The sequence below is a fragment of the Dendropsophus ebraccatus genome, chromosome 11 (assembly GCF_027789765.1).
Source record: "Dendropsophus ebraccatus isolate aDenEbr1 chromosome 11, aDenEbr1.pat, whole genome shotgun sequence".
Lineage (NCBI taxonomy): Eukaryota > Metazoa > Chordata > Amphibia > Anura > Hylidae > Dendropsophus > Dendropsophus ebraccatus.
Window position 1 is genome coordinate 81,084,102 of NC_091464.1, and position 11,909 is coordinate 81,096,010.

The following is an 11,909-nucleotide window of genomic DNA, read 5'->3' on the forward strand; positions in this document are numbered from 1 at the left end:
CTTTCCTTGCAATCCACTTTCACTAGGTTCATTTGGGCTGGCAAGAAGCCGAGGATCGCTCTCTCCAAACTTATGCTCTCCAAGGGTGAAGGGGGGGTTAATTTCCCCAACATCCGAGGATATAACTTAGCATGCCTCTTCAGGCATATATTGGATTGGCAGCATAACACTACCGTCCACTCCAACACACGTCTGGAGAGACAGCTATCAAAACCTTGGGATCTCATGGCTATTCTGCATGGTCCTCTCTCTGTGCTCCCCCCGGAAGTGAAACACTCCATTGTCATCCGTGATACCATATTGGCTTGGAAACAAGTCAGGCGGTCCTACAATAGGCCTTTCCAGTGTTCTAAACACTACCCATTGTGGAACGTGCCAGACTTCTCTCCAGGGGATAATAGCGGGCTTCTCTCTAGATGGAGGAATAAGGGGATTAAGGTCCTGGGAGACCTACTCCACCCAGCTGAACGTCGCTGGCTCACATTGCCAGAGATAGGAACTGCATTCCAAACATCATCTACCGACTTCCTTTCATACTACCAGATCAAGTCCTACTTCACTTCCAGACTACGAGATGTGGCATCAGAGGCCTGCCCAAATGACTTTGATTCCTTGCTACTACACCCCCCTGGGAACTCCATCTCTCTACTGTATAAGACAATGCTTCCGCGGTTACTACCATCTTCAAGTGTACCCCCAGGTAAATACTGGGGCACAGTGCTGAATATCCCTGATATGTCTAAACACATCCAGACTGGGATGACTGCCTTCCGTAAGCGTATTGTGAATGAGAAATGGAGGGAAACGCAGTTGAAGCTTATTCATAATGCCATCTATGCATTTACGTTTCCTCCATCTATAGCGCTTCCGGAACGCAGACCATCCTGTCCAAAATGTGATACCCCTAAAACTGACTTGTTCCACGGTATTTGGAACTGCCCCCGCCTAGAGGTGTACTGGAGGGAGGTATCACACCTTATCCACAGGGTCACTTCATCTACGATCAGGTTAACTCCAATGGAAGCACTGTTCCACATTAGTCTAAACCCGGTGGACTCGGGAGAACCCTACTCCTATCTCCCTACTTTAGCCCACTACATAGTAATGGTAGCCAAACTGAGCATTCTCAAGGAGTGGATAAAACCTACCATACCAACTATCACAATAGTGATAGAGAGATTACAACATCTCTTTTATGTGGAACGCAGACTTGCCTTGAGAGAAAAAGATAAACTGACTGAACCGCTCTTCTGCAGATGGAGGCGTTTCATTGAGACATACTTCTCACACACTGAGATCCAATCCATAATGCAAGCCTTCACACAATCTACCTGGTACCTTACAGAGGATATACAAGGATCACTAGGCATCCTTAAAGTCCACCGACCAGGAAGTGAACCCTAAGGGTTTTCCTATTATGATCCCACCTTCTCCCTCCCTCCAGTGCGCCAAACTACCTACTGGTTACTTACCTATCGTAATAAAGGGGCGGGTGTCGACTCATGTTCATTGGGAGGTGACTTGACGGTACATATAACAACTCTCTTGCCGTAACTGTACATGTTTTATATCAGTATTCGCCTTGGAGACTCGCACATGGGAATGCCATGATTTCATATGGGATTTGTATTGTTTGATATGTTTTTCTTTTTTTGTTTGACTATTTTGATATTGTGTGTTTCTGCTAAAGATACTCCAATGTCTGCATGATATAGGCAGGCGACTGAGAAGCTCCGGCGGGGTAAAGACATATTTTCAGATCAATACGGGCATTATTTGTACAACCTGCCGCGTGAATGCATGATCCACACATTGTGTACCTAAAAGTTATTAGGATTTCGCACTTGAAAGCGACTCCAAGGGTATGGACCCAGCCTGTCTCCTAAACTGTATAACTGTATCGCTGTAAACTTTGAATAAAATATTGTTTAAAAAAAAAAAAAAAAAAGAGACATTCATCTGCTGGATAGGGGGAGACTGAGCTGTGGGGGTCCAACTGCATTCTATGGTGGTCCCTGACATCTTTGGGTGTACATTAGTTTCAGTGGAAACCGGCAGTCCAGAGATGAAAAGTCGTATTAAACCAAAATACAACCTGCACTTTTTCTTATAAGCCGCTGTGTATTCCAGTGAAAGTTATAAAGTTATTCAGGAGACGGGTTGAAGTTGTGTTAGCGGTTGTTTCTCTTGTAGCATATGGAGGGATTGCTATGTTTAGCCTCTTGTGTTTTTGCCTTGTGTCTCTTCTCCTTCTTGGCCTCCAGTGCTACATACTGCATGGCCTGTGGACATTCAGCCATTCTTTCTTCTCAGCCTCAGGGAAAGAGAATGTGAATTGTTATGTTTTTTAGGTTGGTGATCTTCTTGCTTGTTTATTGCTTTTCGTATTTTCCTCAGGGATCTTACAGTTTCTCCACTTGAAAGATGTTTTTTTTTTTCCTGAAAGTTTCTAATTCAGCCTCAGGAGTGGCTTTATTTTTAAAAACAAGGTTGACAGAATTGTGTGAATGCAAATGTGTGGTATATAGTGTATATTTGTTGTCTGTACACAATACAATGATTTTAGAGTTTTGGGCAATATTTTCTAGCATTTAGAGGGTGCAGCAGAAAAGGACTGAGCATACCCACTAGATTTTAAAGTGTCACTGTCATTGAAATTTTTTTTGCAGAAATCAACAATCCAGGTGATTTTAAGAAACTTTGTAATTGGGTTTGTTAGCTGAAAAATGTATTTTTTATCATGAAAAAGCAGTTTGAAGCTCTCCCCCCTGTCTTCATTGTTCTCTATGGAGAGGGGAGAGAAAAGGCACCAAAACAGGACAACAAAGAGTTAATTTACAGCTACATCACCAGGCTCTCTCCTCTGCCATCAGCACTGACCTCTCCGACCTCTGAATAGGAGCTTTCAGGGGCTCCCTGCTGTGTAATCCTTTGTTCTCTGCTGGCGACTACTCTCCCTCCTCCCCTCTCCATAGCACAGACAGGATCCTACTGATGTAAAACAGTTGATATTTCCTGATTTTGAGAAGTGGATGACAAAAAAGGAGAGGGGGAAGGGAAATTACAAAGTTTCTTAAAATCGCCTGGACTATTAATTTCTGCGACAGTGACTCTTTAAGCATGCTGTGTGCATTCCTTCAAACATCTCCCCATTCACAGAATGAGGGATGGGGACAGGGGTTCCTCCAACTATGGATGACAAATATGAAATCGTATTTCCCAGAAAATAAGACATCCCCTGAAAATAAGACCCAGTACAGGTTTTGCTGAATTGCTAAATATAAAAAAAGGCCTCCTCCGAAAGTAAGACCTAGCAAAGTTTTTGTTTGGAAGCATGCCCGCCGAACAGAACCCCAGGGCGTGCAGCTGGGATTCTTTTTAGTCCACTGCCGTTGTCTCTTACCGTCACCATCTGTTGCAAAGCTGCTGCATGCAGGGCATGAAGACCATCACCTGCCGCCTACCCCAAGGTTCCCTTCCACAGCTGTCACTTACCTGCCCCATCAAGAGTCCCATTACCTGCCCCCATCCCCCTTGTCCCCTACCACCAGATGTAGAGCTGCACACAGTCTGCCGTTATCCCGTCACCTGCCACCATACTGTACACTGTCCCTGCTGTGCTGTACGAGTGTGCTGTGGTGAGCTCCCCCTGGTGACCGGAAGTTGTCATACTGTACACTGTCCCTGCTGTGCTGTACGAGTGTGCTGTGGTGAGCTCCCTCTGGTGACCGGAAGCTGCCATACCGTACGATAAATAAGACATTCCCTGAAAATAAGACCTAGCGCATATATGGGAGCAAAAATTAATATAAGGCACTACCTTATTTTCAAGGAAAGAAGTTATATTCTTGAAGATATGCAAATTCTGTCCCCCATCTTGGCCACCACGATGAATTTGGCGCAGCTCCTGCCGTCTAGTTTTGTGCTGTGTAAATTTACCAGTAATACTAAATCTCCGGTGTTCGGAATATGTGCTCATAATAGATAAGTGAAATCATCTATTTCTTATCACATTGGTACTGGGGGAGGCTGGTAAATGCCAACCACGTCCTTTAGAAATTCTGACCTTTCATGTGTTCCCAATAGCACAAGCATTTAAGTGGTTGGCTTTTATATAGATGGAAGAAAGTCCGGAGGAAATTGCTAAATGCCGTATAAGATGGATGGACTCTGTTCCCACTTCCACTATGTCCATAAAGGGGAAGTAGTGCGAGAACTATAGAAAAGCTCCTCTGGTGTGTGTCGTATCCCTGAGACTTGTGGTCACTGACTGAAGTTGTAGGCATCCTATGAGGAGAGATTCTCTGCCTGTGTGCCAGAAACCGAGACATTATAATAATATTTCTATGGCGCCAACATATTCTGCAGCGTTGTACAATCCTAAAGCTAAATACATAAACAAAATCAGATGTTATAGTACAAGCAGGCCTGTGGATAGCAGTGAAGAAGACATGGGCTGGACTTAAAGGGGTTATCCAGTGGTATAAAAACATGGCCACTTTCTACCAGAGACAGCACCGCTCTTGTCTCCAGTTTGGGTGCAGGTTCTGTAACTCAGTTCCAGTGACGTGAGCTTAATTACAAACCACACCTGACCTGGAAACGAGAGCGGTGCTGTCTCTGAAAGAAAGTGGCCATGTTTTTGTACCGCTGGATATCAAAATATTGACTGCTTCTAATCTGGAAACTGACAGCACATGTATACACATATCTATGTTGGCAATAACCAGGGCTGCATGAACGATACAGTGATCGTTCGTGCGGCCCAGGCATGTAATGGAGCAGCAAATGAGCTCCCCCAGCTGAGAAATCAGGTCGTCTAAAGGGACCCTTACCTGGACTCTTGCTGTATTGGTAACGCCCCCTTGGCACTAGAGACTCATTTGCATAATAATAAAAAGGTGTATCTCAGTACTGGGAACAGCTATGGAGATAAATAAGATATTCCTGTCTTGCCATGGGCTTATTTGTAACCTGTGTTGTTATACTGCTTGGGTGTTCCAGACAGTTACCACTATCCACAGGATAAAGGATAAAAGGGAATGTGTAAAAAAAAAATAATAATAAATAAATATATAAATATATATATATATATATATATATATATATATATATATATATATATATATAATGTTTTTTATGTTAAACATATTTTAAAATAATTTTTGGTGTTTTGTTTTATTTTCTTTTATCTATATTATAATATAATCCTGATATCTTGCAGTTCTCATTCTCAACACTGGGGCTAAAACTAAGCTGAGACTTCCTGTCTCTGGTGATAAGACTAGGCAGCTGTAAAGCGATCTGTACAGCATTGCAGCGTCATTTGAAACCGGTAGATGAGACAATAGCAGCTTCCTATGGAATGACCTCTTCACAGGTCACAGAGCACGCTCGGTAATATTTCACATTCTCAAGGGGACAGACTCTATTGTCACCTATGTCCATGAGGCTTGCTGTAAAGCATGTCACTAAATGCTGTTAAGAACAGCCCAGGCAATATGGCTGCCCCCATAACAATTTACAAAACGTATAAAAAAAAAAAAGCCAGAAAATAGAAACAGATTACAATAAAAGAACACGTTTTAGCACCTGACTCTAATCAGTAAAAGAAAATTTAAGTGATACATTCCCTTAAAGATAGGGTCCCAATGGTAAGGAGCAGTGCTGCTCAATTCATTAAAATAGCTGAGTGCTGTAGCCACACACAATCTCAACTCTTTTCCAGTGGGAGACTCCAGACTCCTAGAGATTAAGGTGGGCCCAGCCATCAGATAAGTGTTGTTGGCCGAAGTGCCCCTTTTAAAGGATACCTCTCATGCAAGCAGAATGATCCCAGCATCTCTGTTCTCCTGGATTCTGCCACCTGCATCATCCCTCTAAGGCAGGGGTGGGGAACCTTTGGCCCTCCAGCTGTTGCAAAACTACAATTCCCATCAGGCCTGGACAGCCAAAGCGAAGCTTTGGCTGTCCAGGCCTGATGGGAATTGTAGTTTTGCAACAGCTGCAGGGCCGAAGGTCCCCACCGCTGCTCTAAGGCCTCCCTAACGCGCACACATTTTTTGTAGTTTTTTAAATTCTTGTAAAACATCATGGATTTTAAGCTTTTTGGTAGCAATGTAATGCCGCTTCCTACAATCTATACATCTTTATTTTTACTCCTTACACCTACAGGATGATTTCCAGAAGTTTCAGCGCACTAATCAGATGGGAAGAATTACTTTCATTCATTTCTCATTGGAATATCTTCATTATGACTCATGGCTGTAATGACTCAAGCTCTCAACACGCTTCATGAGTTCTAGTGACACCCAAGACACTAAATTATCAGGATACGTGGAGAGACGAGAAACATACCGCAATTAGACTCAATATGTATTTGCACGTGTCATTCAAACTACCCATTGTTCCCATTAGTTCTCATTCTTTTCCACTCTCTGCTTATAGAAATAAAGAACAGTACTGAAAGCAAAAAAAAAACAACATTTCAGCACGGCTAATATGAAGCAATTTTTGTAATAAACCCAAAAGTGGTATCTGAGGTGCCAGAATTTTCAAGAAAACCTTGCTCTTAGGGTCCTATTACGCGGCCTGATCATAAACTGTAAACAAGCGACCATCTGATAGATCTGCGCTCTTTTACTGAGCAATTACACAGGCCGACTATCGAGCAGCAAGGGCTGCATGGACATTGATGTCTGTGCAGCCCTTGCATTTAGTGTATAATAATAAAGTTTTTAACTACCTCACCACGTTCCTCGGTATACTTGGGCCTTCCCCGGTCTCTGCAGCTGCAGCTCTGCCTTCTGTTCCAGCCTCCGCACTGACAGGCCCTTCAGCCAACTGAAAAACGGGAATATGGCAGCACCTCTATGCCTCTGTTCCCACTGCAGGTTGCACGCTGCATGTGGCTTAAGTATAGACAATAAAAAAGCAGAAAGTGCAACAGCAACCTACAGGTGTAAGGGCTTACTGTATATACTCCCCGCAGTGTACACACAATAAAAACCTGCTCTATAGATATTCGAAAATGAGGATCTTAGTAAATTATTTGCTCAAACAGAGGGTACCATGTCTCCACGTTAAGGTGTCCTCAGAGACACGGTCCCTACTCTAGCATTTTCACACTAGTAATGGCCTCTCCTGGGCTGAATAAGCCTACAGCTGGGCAGATAAGATCCAAATGATCTCTTTTTAGAGAACCATTGGGACATAGGTGGAAGGAAAGCCAATAGGAGGTAGCCACACACCCCACCTACAACAGGAGGCAGCCACACCCCCACATACAACAGGAGGCAGACACACCCACCACATACAACAGGAGGCAGCCACACCCCCACATACAACAGGAGGTAGCCACACCCCCACATACAACATGAGGCAGCCACACCCCCACATACAACATGAGGCAGCCACCCCCCCCCCCCACACACATACAACAGGAGGCAGCCAAACCGCCACATACAACAGAAGGCAGCCACACCCACCACATACAACAGGAGGCAATCACACCCCCACATACAACAGGAGGTAGCCACAACCCCACATACAACAGTAGGCAGCCACACCCCCACATACAACAGTAGGCAGCCACACCCCCCACATACAACAGGAGGCAGCCACACCCACCACATACAACAGGAGGCAGCCACACCCCCACATACAACAGGAGGTAGCCACAACCCCACATACAACAGTAGGCAGCCACACCCCCCACATACAACAGTAGGCAGCCACACCCCCCACATACAACAGGAGGCAGCCACACCCCCACATACAACAGTAGGCAGCCACACCCACCACATACAACAGTAGGCAGCCACACCCCCACATACAACAGGAGGCAGCCACACCCCCACATACAACAGGAGGCAACCACACCCTGATATACAACAGGAGGCAGTCACACCCGCTATTTACAACAGGTGGTAGCCATCCCCCACATACAACAGGAGGCAGCCACACCCCCACATACAACAGGAGGCAGCCACACCCCCACATACAACAGGAGGCAGCCACACCCACCACATACAACAGGAGGCAGCCACACCCCCACATACAACAGGAGGTAGCCACAACCCCACATACAACAGTAGGCAGCCACACCCCCCACATACAACAGTAGGCAGCCACACCCCCCACATACAACAGTAGGCAGCCACACCCACCACATACAACAGGAGGCAGCCACACCCCCACATACAACAGTAGGCAGCCACACCCACCACATACAACAGTAGGCAGCCACACCCCCACATACAACAGGAGGCAGCCACACCCCCACATACAACAGGAGGCAACCACACCCTGACATACAACAGGAGGCAGCCACACCCGCCACATACAACAGGAGGCAGCCACACCCCCACATACAACAGGAGGCAGCCACAATTTTTTTCCTTTTTTTTCTGTTGTATGTGGGGTGTGTGGCTTCCTCCTGTTGTATGTGGGGTGTGTGGCTATCTCCTCTTGTAAGCAGGGTGTGTGGCTGCCTCCTGTTGTATGTGGTGGGTGTGGCTGCCTCCTGTTGTAGGTGGGGGGTGTGGCTGCCTCCTGTTGTATGTGGGGGTGTGGCTGCCTCCTGTTGTATGTGGGGGTGTGGCTGCCTCCTGTTGTAGGTGGGGGGTGTGGCTGCCTCCTGTTGTATGTGGGGGTGTGGCTGCCTCCTGTTGTATGTGGTGGGTGTGGCTGCCTCCTGTTGTATGTGGGGGGTGTGGCTGCCTACTGTTGTATGTGGGGGTGTGGCTGCCTCCTGTTGTATGTGGGGGTGTGGCTGCCTCCTGTTGTATGTGGGGGTGTGGCTGCCTCCTGTTGTATGTGGGGGTGTGGCTGCCTCCTGTTGTATGTGGTGGGTGTGGCTGCCTCCTGTTGTATGTGGGGGGTGTGGCTGCCTACTGTTGTATGTGGGGGTGTGGCTGCCTCCTGTTGTATGTGGGGGTGTGGCTGCCTCCTGTTGTATGTGGGGTGTGCAGCTTGCACTCCACCCATGCACTCCACCCATGTCCCAAGGGTGCTATAAAAAGAGATTATTTGGATCATATCTGCCCAGCTGTAGGCTTAGGCTTCATTCATATCTTACTGTTTTTCACTGAATGTCTGATGCTACAGTAGGCACCATGTCTCTGAGGACATCTTAACGTGGTGACATGGTACCCTCTGTTTGATCAAATAGTTTGCTAAGATCCTAATTTTTAAATATCTATAGTGCAGGTTTTTTTTGTGCGTACACCGGGGGGAGTATATACAGTAAGCACTTGCACCTGTAGGTTGCTGTTGCACTTTCTGTGTTTTTTTGTCTTCAGACAATCACGGGCCATGGTCCAGACTTGTCGGCATGTCAGTGCAGCGACTGGACTAGAAGGGAACACAAGGCAGAGCCCAGGGAAGCCCGAGGACACCCAAGAACATGGTACGGTAGGTAAATACTTTATTATTTTATGTTATAATTATGAGCCGTTGGGCGCACATTACTATCGCACGTAACTATTACCGACAGCGATGTGCGCCCAATACCCGATGATTTTAGATCTGAACCTAAAGAAACAATCAGCCGATGATTATTGTCTCTATTACACAGAGCGATAATCGGCCGAATTGGCCTGATTCGACTTATTATTGCGCCGTGTAATAGGGTGCTTATTCATAGCTTCATAAAAAAAAGTCACCAACAGCAAAACAGCACAATAGCGATCACAACATGTGGAGAGTGAACTCGCAGGTACTGCACCGTTCAGGGACCTTCTAGATGGCCTCTGTGCCTGCCTTGGTAAAACTGCTTGTCCAGCCTGCCTCAGAGCACTGATTACATCATTGATCGGTATAAGCAATCTAATGATTGCCTGTAAATGTTCTCTAAAAGGATATAAAAATATATTTAAAAAATTTTTAACTTAGTAAAAAAATTTTTTTTAAATTGCCCTCTTTGTACAAGTTCAAATCGCCCCCCTTATCCCATTTATAATGCAAAAATGCAATGCAAAAATAATACCAAACGCCAGGATTGCTGGTGTTTGGTCAAAGATATGAGATAAAATAGACTAAAAAGTGAAAAAGTTCCATTTACCCCAAATTGATACCAATAAAAACTACAGAGCAAAACCTTGACTTGTGCCTGTGCCGACCTGACATGTTCCCTTTAAGGATCTCTCCTCTAGATTGCATTGTTGATCCATGTATTTCTTACACTACCTGACCGCATATACAGATAGTAACTGCTCATTACAGATCATTTACTGTATTTACTTTCAGCTCTTTGAAGCCAGTTCTCTTCTCACTCGGTAGCATATTGCACATATTACGCTGCTGGCAGCCATTCTAGCACATGAAAAACATTTCACAATATTTGGACTTCAGCATAGAAGTTCCATCGCGAGCATCTGTTCAATCTATTTCCATCTCTTATTTATCACATTTATTGATTTTCATAGTTTTAATCTTATAGATGACTTGTGCTGTAAATCTTTTAGAATGTAACATTACGTAGCCAAGTAACGTGTGTTACAGCCAATCATTTTAAATTTTTCTCGTTAAGAAGATGTTATGTAAAGCTTATTATTCTTGCTGCATTATGCCTTATGTGCATTTAGTATAACCACTAAAAGTCCCAGCCTGCCCACAGCACGGATGGATGACCTCTCCAGTCTGACACAGTGCTCTGCCACCTCTGTCCATGTCAGGAACTGTCCAAAGCAGAAGCAAATCCCCATAGAAAACCTCTCCTGCTCTCCAGACTGGAAAGAATACACCACTTCCTGCAGGACATGCAGCAGCTGATAAGTACTGGAAGAATTGAGGTTTTTTTTTTTTTACAGAATTAAATTACAAATCTCTGGAATTTTCTGGCACCAGTTGACTTGAAAGAAAACATTTTTTTGCTGAACCATCCCTGTACCACTTCAGGTTAGCAGAGGCTCTGGGGTGCCAAAACATAAAAAACACCCCAAAAGGGACACCATTTAGAAAACTACACCCCTCAAGGAATGTAACAAGTGGTGCGGTGAGCATCTGGACCCCACAGGTGCTTCACAGATTTTCAGAACAATATGGCGTGAAAAAGGAAAAATGTATTTTTTTACACTAAAACGTTGTTCTAGCATTCATTTTTCATTTTTACAAGGGGGTAAAAGAAAAAAAACACCAAAAAAGTAGCGCAGTTTCTCCTGAGTACGGAAATACCCCACATGTGGACATAAAGTGCCAAGCGGGCGCAGGACGAGCCTCCAAAGGGAAGGAGCGCCAATTGGCTTTTGGAAGCTGGATTTCACTGGAATGGATTTCATGAGCCATGTCGCATTTACAGAGCCCTCGTGCTGCCAAAACACTGGAAACCCCCCACAAGTGACCCCATTCTGGAAACTACACCCCTCAAGGAATCTAACAAGGGGTGCAGTGAGCATATGGACCCCACTGGTGACGGGCACAAATGTGGAACAATGTGACGTGAAAGGGAAAATTTTCATTTTTTCACATTCACGCCACAAATGTAGCCGTCATCAAGGGGTCCATATCCCCACTGCCCCCCTTGATAGATTCCTTGAGGGGTGTAGTTTCCAGAATGGGGTCACTTGTGGGGGGTTTCCAGTGTTTTGGCAGCACGAGGGCTCTGTAAATGCGACATGGCGTTCATCATCCATTCTGGCCAAATCCAGCCTCCAAAATCCAAATGGCGCTCCTTCCCTTCGGAGGCTTGCCCTGCGCCCACATGGCGCTTTATGTCCACATGTGGGGTATTTACGGACTCTGGGGAAATTGCTCTACACATAATATGTGTTTTTTTTCTCTTTTAACCCCTTGTGAAAATGAAACATTTAAGGCTAAACCAACATAATAGTGTAAAAAATGTAATATTTTATGTTCACGCCACATTGTTCCACATTTGTGCCCGTCACCAGTGGGGTCCATATGCTCAC